This window comes from Oreochromis niloticus, linkage group LG7 (genome assembly GCF_001858045.2).
Source record: "Oreochromis niloticus isolate F11D_XX linkage group LG7, O_niloticus_UMD_NMBU, whole genome shotgun sequence".
NCBI classification, from domain to species: Eukaryota; Metazoa; Chordata; class Actinopteri; order Cichliformes; family Cichlidae; genus Oreochromis; species Oreochromis niloticus.
In genome coordinates, this window is record NC_031972.2 from 64,744,197 (window position 1) to 64,758,337 (window position 14,141).

The window sequence follows — 14,141 nt, forward strand, 5'->3', positions numbered from 1 at the left end:
CAAACCATCTGATGCTCCATTAACAAAAGCAGCTGACTCTTCGTGGGCGCAGACTGTGATTGCACTTTCTACTGTCATCTTGAACATTAAATGGGGAAATACAGGTTCCCATTATAGACTTGTGGTTTTTCTATCCTTAATGAGGTCATTCAAATGCATAATCCTGTCTGTGCCACTGTTTCCTTGTTTTTCTGAGTCAGACTCTGTCCTTAATTGCCTCGCTTCTTGTTCTTCAGTATGTCATGTACAACCCTGTAGTTATGGTTATGAATACTCAGACAATGCTATTTGTGCTGCAGCTGAACTTTGATCTTTGCCCGTAGACCATAATTTAATAGTCGGATTTCATAATCACACTAGAAAATGCATTTTCTGAAGAAACTGCAGTGTGAATGCTTGAATCTGAATGTATGCACTGAAATGAATTAATTGCTGAATTATAAGTTAAAAATGTTGAATGAGCTGGAAAATACAGTTTTTAACCTGAAAACAAAAGTGCAGAACTTTTGAAAGCTGATGTTCACACAGAAGAAGTTGGAAAATAGCTGAAAAGTTTTTAAATTAAAATTAGAAAAACCTAAGAAATGAGAACAGAAAATTTAGAGTCAGAAAACATCTGAATGAATATTAAAAGTTCATATTCTTTGAATCACTGAATGACTAAAATGTGATCCCTCCACTTGGATGGACACAGTTTAAAACATTTGTATCTATGAGCTTTGAAAGGCACGCTGTTGTAAAGAGAACAACGATGGCTTCGTTTTGAGGGTAAAATGATGGCTGTAGAGCAAACACTGTGGACACAGCAGCAGTTGAAAGAGAAGTGTTTAAGATGAATCTTGGCACAGTGAGAGAGAGAGAGAGCTTGTTAGGCAGGCAGGTGTGAGCCTGGTTGCTATAGTGACTGCACCCAATGGCTCCATACACACGCACAGACATGCACCTCACTTTAGCTGCTTAAAATGAACAGAAAAGTCAGGCCGAAACAAATCGCTCCCAAATGAAAAGTACAGGTCCTATTGACGAAATTCTTTCACCGTGAGCGACAGCAATGTCCAGTCTACCTAATTCTCAGTTTTCATGCCTGTGGAGTTTATTATATGGACGTGGTGACAGTGTAAAGACACCATGCTCTTCTGATTTTCAAACGAACCTTCTGAGCCATTTTAACATTAGAGTCTATGGAGGAGTTGGAGGGAGGAGGCTGTGCTTTGGTGACATTTATGAAAGAACCATAACACCTAGTACAATAGTAAACACATTGGATGAAAGAGGACAGCGATGGCTACGTTTTGAGGGTAAAATCATACCTGTAGAGCAAACGCTGCTGACACAGCAGCAGTTTTAAAAAATATTTTAAGATTAATTTTTTTGCTCCTCTCACTCTGGCAGTTGAGCTGTCTCACTCTAGCCCCAACATTCCGTCCCATACACACCCATTATAAACTCTGAAACGGCTGAAAAATCATCATGAAACTTAAACTGGAACTGAAGAAAAAGTATAATAGATATTGAAAAGATAAATACAAGTTAAATAGTTGAATGTCTTGTCTTCGTTTTAAAGTTTGAATGGTGGATCTATGTCAACGTATGTGGAAGTAGTAGGAGTTTAAAAATGAGTAAGTTGAATGAGGATTTGAAGGGTCTCCCCATTGAAATACATGGGAAATTTTTGTTGAAAAAAGTTGAATAAAATTAAAAATATAAATGTTAAAAATTAGAAAAATAGAAGCAGTCGTGTCCAAAAGAAGAGGAATCTAACGGTGTTTGAATGGTTTTTCTAAGTTGAACGGTTTTGAAGGAGATAGATGCACAAAAACGTACGGAATATATAATAATAATAACTAGAAAGTGCATTTTCTGAAGAAACTGCAGTGTGAATGCTTGAATCTGAATGTATGCACTGAAATGAATTAATTGCTGAATTTTAAGTTAAAAATAAAAATGTTGAATGAGCTGGAAAAAACAGTTTTTTTAACCTGAAAACAAAAGTGCAGAACTTTTGAAAGCTGATGTTCACACAAAAGAAGTTGGAAAATAGCTGAAAAGTTTTTAAATTAAAATTTGGAAAACCTAAGAAATGAGAACAGAAAATTTAGAGTCAGAAAACATCTGAATGAATATTAAAAGTTCATATTCTTTGAATCACTGAATGACTAAAGTGTAATCCCTCCACTTGGATCCACACACTTTTAAAGGTTTACATCTCTGAGCTTTGAAAGACATGCTGTTGGAAAGAGAACAACGATGGCTTCGTTTTGAGGGTAAAATGATGGCTGTAGAGCAAACACTGTGGACACAGCAGCAGTTGAAAGAGAAGTGTTTAAGATGAATCTTGGCACAGTGAGAGAGAGAGAGCTTGTTAGGCAGGCAGGTGTGAGCCTGGTTGCTATAGTGACTGCACCCAATGGCTCCATACACACGCGCACAGACATGCACCTCACTTTTGCTGCTTAAAATGAACAGAAAAGTCAGGCCGAAACAAATCGCTCCCAAATGAAAAGTACAGGTCCTATTGACAAAATTCTTTCACCGTGAGCGACAGCCATGTCCAGTCTACCTAATTCTCAGTTTTCATGCTTGTGGAGTTTATTATATGGACGTGGTGACAGTGTAAAGACAGCCTGTACTTCTGGTTTTCAAACGAACCTTCTGAGCCATTTTAACATTAGAGTCTATGGAGGAGTTGGAGGGAGGAGGCTGTGCATTGGTGACATTTATGAAAGAACCATAACACCTAGTACAATAGTAAACACATTGGATGAAAGAGGACAGCGATGGCTACGTTTGAGGGTAAAATCATACCTGTAGACCAAACACCGTGGACACAGCAGCAGTTTTAAAAAATATTTTAAGATGAATTTTTTTGCTCCTCTCACTCTAGCAGTTGAGCTGTCTCACTCTAGCCCCAACATTCCGTCCCATACACACCCATTATAAACTCTGAAACGGCTGAAAAAACATCATGAAACTTAAACTGGAACTGAAGAAAAAGTATAATAGATATTGAAAAGATAAATACAAGTTGAATAGTTGAATGTCTTGTCTTCGTTTTAAAGTTTGAATGGTGGCTCTACGTCAATGTATATGAAAGTAGATACAGTTTTAAGAGGACTAAGTTGAAGGAGAATTTGAAGGGTCTCCCCATTGAAATACATGGGAAATTTTTGTTGAAAAAAGTTGAATAATTTTAAAAATATAAATGTTATAAATGAGAAAAGTAGAAGCAGTCATGTCCAAAAGAAGAGGAATCTAACGGTGTTTGAATGGTTTTTCTAAGTTGAACGGTTTTGAAGGAGTTAGATGCACAAAAACGTACGGAATATATAATAATAACTAGAAAGTGCATTTTCTGAAGAAACTGCAGTGTGAATGCTTGAATCTGAATGTATGCACTGAAATGAATTAACTGCTGAATTCTAAGTTAAAAAGTTTCAATGAGATAATAAAAAGAAACAGAATTTAATCTGAAAACAAAAGTGCTGATGTGCTAAAAGCTGAAGTTTACACAGAAGAACAAGTTGGGAAAAAGCTGAAAATGTTTTAAATGTAAATTAGAACACCCTTAGAAATGAGAAAAGAAAATTTAGAGTCTGAAAACATCTGAATGAATATTAAAAGTTCATATTCTTTGAATCACTGAATGACTAAAATGTGATCCCTCCACTTGGATCCACACAGATTAAAAAATTTTAAATGTCTGAACTTTGAAAGACACGGTGTTGGAAAGAGAACAACGATGGCGACGTTTTGAGGGTAAAATGATGGCTGTAGAGCAAACACTGTGGACACAGCAGCAGTTGAAAGAGAAGTGTTTAAGATGAATCTTGGCAGAGTGAGAGACAGAGCTCATTAGGCAGGCAGGTGTGAGCCTGGTTGCTATAGTGACTGCACCCACTGGCTCCATACACATGCGCACAGACATGCACCTCACTTTTGCTGCTTAAAATGAACAGAAAAGTCAGGTCGAAACAAATCGCTCCCAAATGAAAAGTACAGGTCGTATTGACAAAATTCTTTCACCGTGAGCGACAGCAATGTCCAGTCTACCTAATTCTCAGTTTTCATGCTTGTGGAGTTTATTATATGGACGTGGTGACAGTGTAAAGACAGCCTGTACTTCTGGTTTTCAAACGAACCTTCTGAGCCATTTAACATTAGAGTCTATGGAGGAGTTGGAGGGAGGAGGCTGTGCATTGGTGACATTTATGAAAGAACCATAACACCTAGTACAATAGTAAACACATTGGATGAAAGAGGACAGCGATGGCTACGTTTTGAGGGTAAAATCATACCTGTAGACCAAACACCGTGGACACAGCAGCAGTTTTAAAAAATATTTTAAGATTAATTTTTTCGCTCCTCTCACTCTGGCAGTTGAGCTGTCTCACTCTAGCCCCAACATTCCGTCCCATACACACCCATTATAAACTCTGAAACGGGTGAAAAAACATCATGAAACTTAAACTGGAACTGAAGAAAAAGTATAATAGATATTGAAAAGATAAATACAAGTTGAATAGTTGAATGTCTTGTCTTCGTTTTAAAGTTTGAATGGTGGATCTATGTCAATGTATGTGGAAGTAGATACAGTTTAAAGAGGAGTAAGTTGAAGGAGAATTTGAAGGGTCTCCCCATTGAAATACATGGGAAATTTTTGTTGAAAAAAGTTGAATAAAATTAAAAATATAAATGTTATAAATGAGAAAATACAAGCAGTCATGTCCAAAAGAAGAGGAATCTAACGGTGTTGAATGGTTTTTCTAAGTTGAACGGTTTGAAGGAGATAGATGCACAAAAACGTACGGAATATGATATAATAATAATAATAACTAGAAAGTGCATTTTCTGAAGAAACTGCAGTGTGAATGCTTGAATCTGAATGTATGCACTGAAATGAATTAATTGCTGAATTTTAAGTTAAAAATTAAAATGTTGAATGAGCTGGAAAATACAGAGTTTTTAACCTGAAAACAAAAGTGCAGAACTTTTGAAAGCTGATGTTCACACAGAAGAAGTTGGAAAATAGCTGAAAAGTTTTTAAATTAAAATTTGGAAAACCTAAGAAATGAGAACAGAAAATTTAGAGTCAGAAAACATCTGAATGAATATTAAAAGTTCATATTCTTTGAATCACTGAATGACTAAAGTGAATCCCTCCACTTGGAACCACACACTTTTAAAGGTTTACATCTCTGAGCTTTGAAAGACATGCTGTTGGAAAGAGAAGAACGATGGCTTCGTTTGAGGGTAAAATGATGGCTGTAGAGCAAACACTGTGGACACAGCAGCAGTTGAAAGAGAAGTGTTTAAGATGAATCTTGGCACAGTGAGAGACAGAGCTCGTTAGGCAGGCAGGTGTGAGCCTGGTTGCTATAGTAACTGCACCCAATGGCTCAGTACACACGCACACAGACATGCACCTCACTTTTGCTGCTTAAAATGAACAGAAAAGTCAGGTCGAAACAAATTGCTCCCAAATGAAAAGTACAGGTCCTATTGACGAAATTCTTTCACCGTGAGCGGCAGCAATGTCCAGTCTACCTAATTCTCAGTTTTCATGCCTGTGGAGTTATTATATGGACGTGGTGACAGTGTAAAAACACCATGCTCTTCTGATTTTCAAACGAACCTTCTGAGCCATTTTAACATTAGAGTCTATGGAGGAGTTGGAGGGAGGAGGCTGTGCTTTGGTGACATTTATGAAAGAACCATAACACCTAGTACAATAGTAAACACATTGGATGAAAGAGGACAGCGATGGCTACGTTTGAGGGTAAAATCATACCTGTAGAGCAAACGCTGCGGACACAGCAGCAGTTTAAAAAAGATTTTCAGATTAATTTTTTCGCTCCTCTCACTCTGGCAGTTGAGCCTTCTCACTCTAGCCCCAACATTCCGTCCCATACACACCCATTATAAACTCTGAAACGGCTGAAAAATCATCATGAAACTTAAACTGGAACTGAAGAAAAAGGATAATACATATTGAAAAGATAAATACAAGTTGAATAGTTGAATGTCTTGTCTTCGTTTTAAAGTTTGAATGGTGGCTCTATGTCAACGTATGTTAAAGTAGATACAGTTTGAAAATGAGTAAGTTGAATGAGGATTTGAAGGGTCTCCCCATTGAAATACATGGGAAATTTTTGTTGAAAAAAGTTGAATAATTTTAAAAATATAAATGTTATAAATGAGAAAAGTAGAAGCAGTCATGTCCAAAAGAAGAGGAATCTAACGGTGTTTGAATGGTTTTTCTAAGTTGAACGGTTTTGAAGGAGATAGATGCCAAAAAACGTACGGAATATATAATAATAATAAAGATTACAACAACAATACTGTGAATGCTTTTACAAGCATTCACACTAATAAAGATTACAACAACAATACTGTGAATGCTTTTACAAGCATTCACACTAACTAGAAAGTGCATTTTCTGAAGAAACTGCAGTGTGAATGCTTGAATCTGAATGTATGCACTGAAATGAATTAATTGCTGAATTTTAAGTTAAAAATAAAAATGTTGAATGAGCTGGAAAATACAGAGTTTTAACCTGAAAACAAAAGTGCAGAACTTTTGAAAGCTGATGTTCACACAGAAGAAGTTGGAAAATAGCTGAAAAGTTTTTAAATTAAAATTTGGAAAACCTAAGAAATGAGAACAGAAAATTTAGAGTCAGAAAACATCTGAATGAATATTAAAAGTTCATATTCTTTGAATCACTGAATGACTAAAGTGAATCCCTCCACTTGGAACCACACACTTTTAAAGGTTTACATCTCTGAGCTTTGAAAGACATGCTGTTGAAAGAGAAGAACGATGGCTTCGTTTTGAGGGTAAAATGATGGCTGTAGACAAACACTGTGGACACAGCAGCAGTTGAAAGAGAAGTGTTTAAGATGAATCTTGGCAGAGTGAGAGACAGAGCTCGTTAGGCAGGCAGGTGTGAGCCTGGTTGCTATAGTAACTGCACCCATGGCTCAGTACACACGCACACAGACATGCACCTCACTTTTGCTGCTTAAAATGAACAGAAAAGTCAGGTCGAAACAAATCGCTCCCAAATGAAAAGTACAGGTCCTATTGACAAAATTCTTTCACCGTGAGCGACAGCAATGTCCAGTCTACCTAATTCTCAGTTTTCATGCCTGTGGAGTTTATTATATGGACGTGGTGACAGTGTAAAGACAGCCTGTACTTCTGTTTTCAAACGAACCTTCTGAGCCATTTTAACATTAGAGTCTATGGAGGAGTTGGAGGGAGGAGGCTGTGCATTGGTGACATTTATGAAAGAACCATAACACCTAGTACAATAGTAAACACATTGGATGAAAGAGGACAGCGATGGCTACGTTTTGAGGGTAAAATCAGACCTGTAGACAAACACCGTGGACACAGCAGCAGTTTTAAAAAATATTTTAAGATTAATTTTTTGCTCCTCTCACTCTAGCAGATCAGCTGTCTCACTCTAGCCCAACATTCCGTCCCATACACACCCATTATAAACTCTGAAACGGCTGAAAAACATCATGAAACTTAAACTGGAACTGAAGAAAAAGTATAATAGATATTGAAAAGATAAATACAAGTTGAATAGTTGAATGTCTTGTCTTCGTTTTAAAGTTTGAATGGTGGCTCTATGTCAACGTATATGGAAGTAATACGAGTTTAAAATGAGTAAGTTGAAGGAGATTTGAAGGGTCTTCCCATTGAAATACATGGGAAATTTTTGTTGAAAAAAGTTGAATAATTTAAAAATATAAATGTTATAAATGAGAAAAATAGAAGCAGTCATGTCCAAAAGAAGAGGAATCTAATGGTGTTTGAATGGTTTTCTAAGTTGAACGGTTTGAAGGAATTAGATGCAAAAAACGTACGGAATATATAATAATAATAACTAGAAAGTGCATTTTCTGAAGAAACTGCAGTGTGAATGCTTGAATCTGAATTATGCACTGAAATGAATTAATTGCTGAATTTTAAGTTAAAAATGTTGAATGAGATGAAAAATACAGAAATTTGCACCTGAAAACAAAAGTGCTGAACTGCTAAAAGCTGAAATCCACACAGAAGAAGTTGGAAAATAGCTGAAAATGTTTAAATGCAAATTAGAAAAACCAAGAAATGAGAAAAGACCATTTAGAATCAGAAAACATCTGAATGAATAATAAAGTTCATATTTTTGAATACTGAATGACTAAAATGTGATCCTCCACTTGGATCCACACAGTTTAAAAGTTTATCTATGAGCTTTGAAAGACACGCTGTTGGAAAGAGAAGAACGATGGCGACGTTTTGAGGGTAAAATGATGGCTGTAGAGCAAACACTGTGGACACAGCAGCAGTTGAAAGAGAAGTGTTTAAGATGAATCTTGGCACAGTGAGAGAGAGAGCTCGTTAGGCAGGCAGGTGTGAGCCTGGTTGCTATAGTGACTGCACCAATGGCTCCATACACACGCCACAGACATGCACCTCACTTTTGCTGCTTAAAATGAACAGAAAGTCAGCCCAAACAAATCGCTCCCAAATGAAAAGTACAGGTCGTATTGACAAAATTCTTTCACCGTGAGCGCCAGCAATGTCCAGTGTACCAATTCTCAGTTTTCATGCCTGTGGAGTTTATTATATGGACGTGGGACAGTGTAAAGACAGCCTGCTCTTCTGATTTTCAAAGGAACTTCTGAGCCATTTTAACATTGAGTCTATGGAGGAGTTGGAGGGAGGAGGCTGTGCATTGGTGACATTTATGAAAGAACCATAACACTAGTACAATAGTAAACACATTGGATGAAAGAGGACAGCGATGGCTACGTTTTGAGGGTAAAATCATACTGTAGAGCAAACGCCGCAGACACAGCAGCAGTTTTAAAAAGATTTTAAGATTAATTTTTTGCTCCTCTCACTCTAGCAGTTGAGCTGTCTCACTCTAGCCCAACATTCCGTCCCATACACACCCATTATAAACTCTGAAACGGCTGAAAAACATCATGAAACTTAAACTGGAACTGAAGAAAAAGTATAACAGATATTGAAAAGATAAATACAAGTTGAATAGTTGAATGTCTTGTCTTCGTTTTAAAGTTTGAATGGTGGCTCTACGTCAAGTATGTGGAAGCAATAAGTTTAAAAATGAGTAAGTTGAAGGAGAATTTGAAGGGTCTCCCCATTGAAATACATGGGAAATTTTGTTGAAAAAAGTTGAATAATTTAAAAATATAAATGTTATAAATGAGAAAAATACAAGCAGTCATGTCAAAAGAAGAGGAATCTAACGGTGTTTGAATGGTTTTCTAAGTTGAGCGGTTTTGAAGGAATAGATGCAAAAACGTACGGAATATATAATAATAATAAAGATTAGAAGAACAATACTGTGAATGCTTTTACAAGCATTCACACTAATAATAAGATTACAACAACTATACTGTGAATGCTTTACAAGCATTCACACTAAACTAGAAAGTGCATTTCTGAAGAAACTGCAGTGTGAATGCTTGAATCTGAATGTATTCACTGAAATAAATTAATTGCTGAATTCTGATTTAAAAATTTTGAATGAGATGAAAATAAGAATTTTCGCTGAAAAAAAAGTGCGAACTGCTAAAGCTAAATCCACAAGAAGAAGTTGAAAAGAGCTGAAAATGTTTAAATGTAAATTAGAAAAACCTAAGAATGAGAAAAGAAATTTAGAGTCAGAAAACATCTGAATGAATATTAAAAGTTCATATCTTTGAATCACTGAATGACTAAAGTGTGATCCTCCACTTGGATCCACACAGTTTAAAGGTTTACATCTCTGAGCTTTGAAAGACACGTGTTGGAAAGAGAACAACGATGGCGACGTTTTGAGGGTAAAATGATGGCTGTAGAGCAAACACTGTGGACACAGCAGCAGTTGAAAGAGAAGTGTTTAAATGAATCTTGGCACAGTGAGAGAGAGAGCTCGTTAAGCAGGCAGGTGTGAGCCTGGTTGCTATAGTGACTGCACCCATGGCCCATACACACGCACAGACATGCACCTCACTTTGCTGCTTAAAATGAACAGAAAAGTCAGGCCGAAACAAATCGCTCCCAAATGAAAAGTACAGGTCTATTGACAAATTCTTTCACCGTGAGCGGCAGCAATGTCAGTCTACCTAATTCTCAGTTTTCATGCCTGTGGAGTTTATTATATGGACGTGGTGACAGTGTAAAAACACCATGCTCTTCTGATTTTCAAACGAACCTTCTGAGCCATTTTAACATTAGAGTCTATGGAGGAGTTGGAGGGAGGAGGCTGTGCATTGGTGACATTTATGAAAGAACCATAACACCTAGTACAATAGTAAACACATTGGATGAAAGAGGACAGCGATGGCTACGTTTTGAGGGTAAAATCATACCTGTAGAGCAAACGCTGCGGACACAGCAGCAGTTTTAAAAAATATTTTAAGATTAATTTTTTCGCTCCTCTCACTCTAGCAGTTGAGCTGTCTCACTCTAGCCCCAACATTCCGTCCCATACACACCCATTATAAACTCTGAAACGGCTGAAAAACATCATGAAACTTAAACTGGAACTGAAGAAAAAGTATAATAGATATTGAAAAGATAAATACAAGTTGAATAGTTGAATGTCTTGTCTTCGTTTTAAAGTTTGAATGGTGGCTCTATGTCAACGTATTGGAAGTAGATACAGTTTAAAGAGAGTAAGTTGAAGAGAATTTGAAGGGTCTCCCCATTGAAATACATGGGAAATTTTTGTTGAAAAAAGTTGAATAATTTAAAAATATAAATGTTATAAATGAGAAAAATAGAAGCAGTCATGTCCAAAAGAAGAGGAATCTAACGGTGTTTGAATGGTTTTCTAAGTTGAACGGTTTTGAAGGAGATAGATACAAAAAACGTACGGAATATATAATAAAATATAACTAGAAAGTGCATTTTCTGAAGAAACTGCAGTGTGAATGCTTGAATCTGAATGTATGCACTGAAATGAATTAATTGCTGAATTTTAAGTTAAAAATAAAATGTTGAATGAGCTGGAAAATACAGAGTTTTAACCTGAAAACAAAAGTGCAGAACTTTGAAAGCTGATGTTCACACAGAAGTTGGAAAATAGCTGAAAAGTTTTTAAATTAAATTTGAAAACCTAAGAAATGAGAACAGAAAATTTAGAGTCACAAAACATCTGAATGAATATTAAAAGTTCATATCTTTGAATCACTGAATGACTAAAGTGTAATCCTCCACTTGGATCCACACAGTTTTAAAGGTTTACATCTCTGAGCTTTGAAAGACATGCTGTTGGAAAGAGAACAACGATGGCTTCGTTTGAGGGTAAAATGATGGCTGTAGACCAAACACTGTGGACACAGCAGCAGTTGAAAGAGAAGTGTTTAAGATGAATCTTGGCACAGTGAGAGACAGAGCTCGTTAGGCAGGCAGGTGTGAGCCTGGTTGCTATAGTACTGCACCCATGGCTCCATACACACGCACACAGACATGCACCTCACTTTTGCTGCTTAAAATGAACAGAAAAGTTAGGCCAAACAAATCGTTCCCAAATGAAAAGTACAGGTCCTATTGACGAAATTCTTTCACCGTGAGCGCAGCAATGTCCAGTCTACCTAATTCTCAGTTTTCATGCTTGTGGAGTTTATTATATGGACGTGGTGACAGTGTAAAGACAGCCTGTACTTCTGTTTTCAAACGAACCTTCTGAGCCATTTTAACATTAGAGTCTATGGAGGAGTTGGAGGGAGGAGGCTGTGCTTTGGTGACATTTATGAAAGAACCATAACACCTAGTACAATAGTAAACACATTGGATGAAAGAGGACAGCGATGGCTACGTTTTGAGGGTAAAATCATACCTGTAGAGCAAACGCGTGGACACAGCAGCAGTTTTAAAAAAGATTTTAAGATTAATTTTTTCGCTCCTCTCACTCTAGCAGTTCAGCTGTCTCACTCTAGCCCCAACATTCCGTCCCATACACACCCATTATAAACTCTGAAACGGCTGAAAAAACATCATGAAACTTAAACTGGAACTGAAGAAAAAGTATAAAGATATTGAAAAGATAAATACAAGTTGAATAGTTGAATGTCTTGTCTTCGTTTAAAGTTTGAATGGTAGCTCTATGTCAACGTATGTTGAAGTAGATACAGTTTGAAAATGAGTAAGTTGAATGAGGATTTGAAGGGTCTCCCCATTGAAATACATGGGAAATTTTGTTGAAAAAAGTTGAATAATTTAAAAATATAAATGTTATAAATGAGAAAAATAGAAGCAGTCATGTCCTAAAGAAGAGGAATCTAACGGTGTTTGAATGGTTTTTCTAAGTTGAACGGTTTTGAAGGAGATAGACTACAAAAAACGTACGGAATATATAATAAAATATAACTAGAAAGTGCATTTTCTGAAGAAACTGCAGTGTGAATGCTTGAATCTGAATGTATGCACTGAAATGAATTAATTGCTGAATTCTAAGTTAAAAAGTTTCAATGAGATAAAAAGAAACAGAATTTAATCTGAAAACAAAAGTGCTGATGTGCTAAAAGCTGAAGTTTACACAGAAGAAGAAGTTGGGAAAAAGCTGAAAATGTTTTAATTGTAAATTAGAAAAACCTTAGAAATGAGAAAAGAAAATTTAGAGTCAGAAAACATCTGAATGAATATTAAAAGTTCATATTCTTTGAATCACTGAATGACTAAAATGCGATCCCTCCACTTGGATCCACACAGTTTAAAAATTTTAAATGTCTGAACTTTGAAAGACACGGTGTTGGAAAGAGAACAACGATGGCGACGTTTTGAGGGTAAAATGATGGCTGTAGAGCAAACACTGTGGACACAGCAGCAGTTGAAAGAGAAGTGTTTAAGATGAATATTGGCAGAGTGAGAGCGAGCTCGTTAGGCAGGCAGGTGTGAGCCTGGTTGCTATAGTGACTGCACCCACTGGCTCCATACACACGCGCACAGACATGCACCTCACTTTTGCTGCTTAAAATGAACAGAAAAGTCAGGTCGAAACAAATCGCTCCCAAATGAAAAGTACAGGTCCTATTGACAAAATTCTTTCACCGTGAGCGACAGCAATGTCCAGTCTACCTAATTCTCAGTTTTCATGCTTGTGGAGTTTATTATATGGACGTGGTGACAGTGTAAAGACAGCCTGTACTTCTGGTTTTCAAACGAACCTTCTGAGCCATTTTAACATTAGAGTCTATGGAGGAGTTGGAGGGAGGAGGCTGTGCATGGGTGACATTTATGAAAGAACCATAACACCTAGTACAATAATAAACACATTGGATGAAAGAGGACAGCGATGGCTACGTTTTGAGGGTAAAATCATACCTGTAGACCAAACACCGTGGACACAGCAGCAGTTTTAAAAAATATTTTAAGATTAATTTTTTTGCTCCTCTCACTCTAGCAGTTGAGCTGTCTCACTCTAGCCCCAACATTCCGTCCCATACACACCCATTATAAACTCTGAAACGGGTGAAAAAACATCATGAAACTTAAACTGGAACTGAAGAAAAAGTATAATAGATATTGAAAAGATAAATACAAGTTGAATAGTTGAATGTCTTGTCTTCGTTTTAAAGTTTGAATGGTGGCTCTATGTCAATGTATGTGGAAGTAGATACAGTTTAAAGAGGAGTAAGTTGAATGAGGATTTGAAGGGTCTCCCATTGAAATACATGGGAAATTTTTGTTGAAAAAAGTTGAATAAAATTAAAAATATAAATGTTAAAAATGAGAAAAATAGAAGCAGTCATGTCCAAAAGAAGAGGAATCTAACGGTGTTTGAATGGTTTTTCTAAGTTGAACGGTTTTGAAGGAGATACAGTACAAAAAACGTACGGAATCTGATATAATAATAAAATATAACTAGAAAGTGCATTTTCTGAAGAAACTGCAGTGTGAATGCTTGAATCTGAATATATGCACTGAAAGAATTAATTGCTGAATTTTAAGTTAAAAATGTTGAATGAGATGAAAAATACAGAAATTTGCACCTGAAAACCAAAGTGCTGAACTGCTAAAAGCTGACAAGCACAGAGAAGAAGTTGGAAAATAGCTGAAAATGTTTTAAATGTAAATTAGAAAAACCTAAGTAATGAGAAAAGAAAATTTAGAGTCAGAAAACATCTGA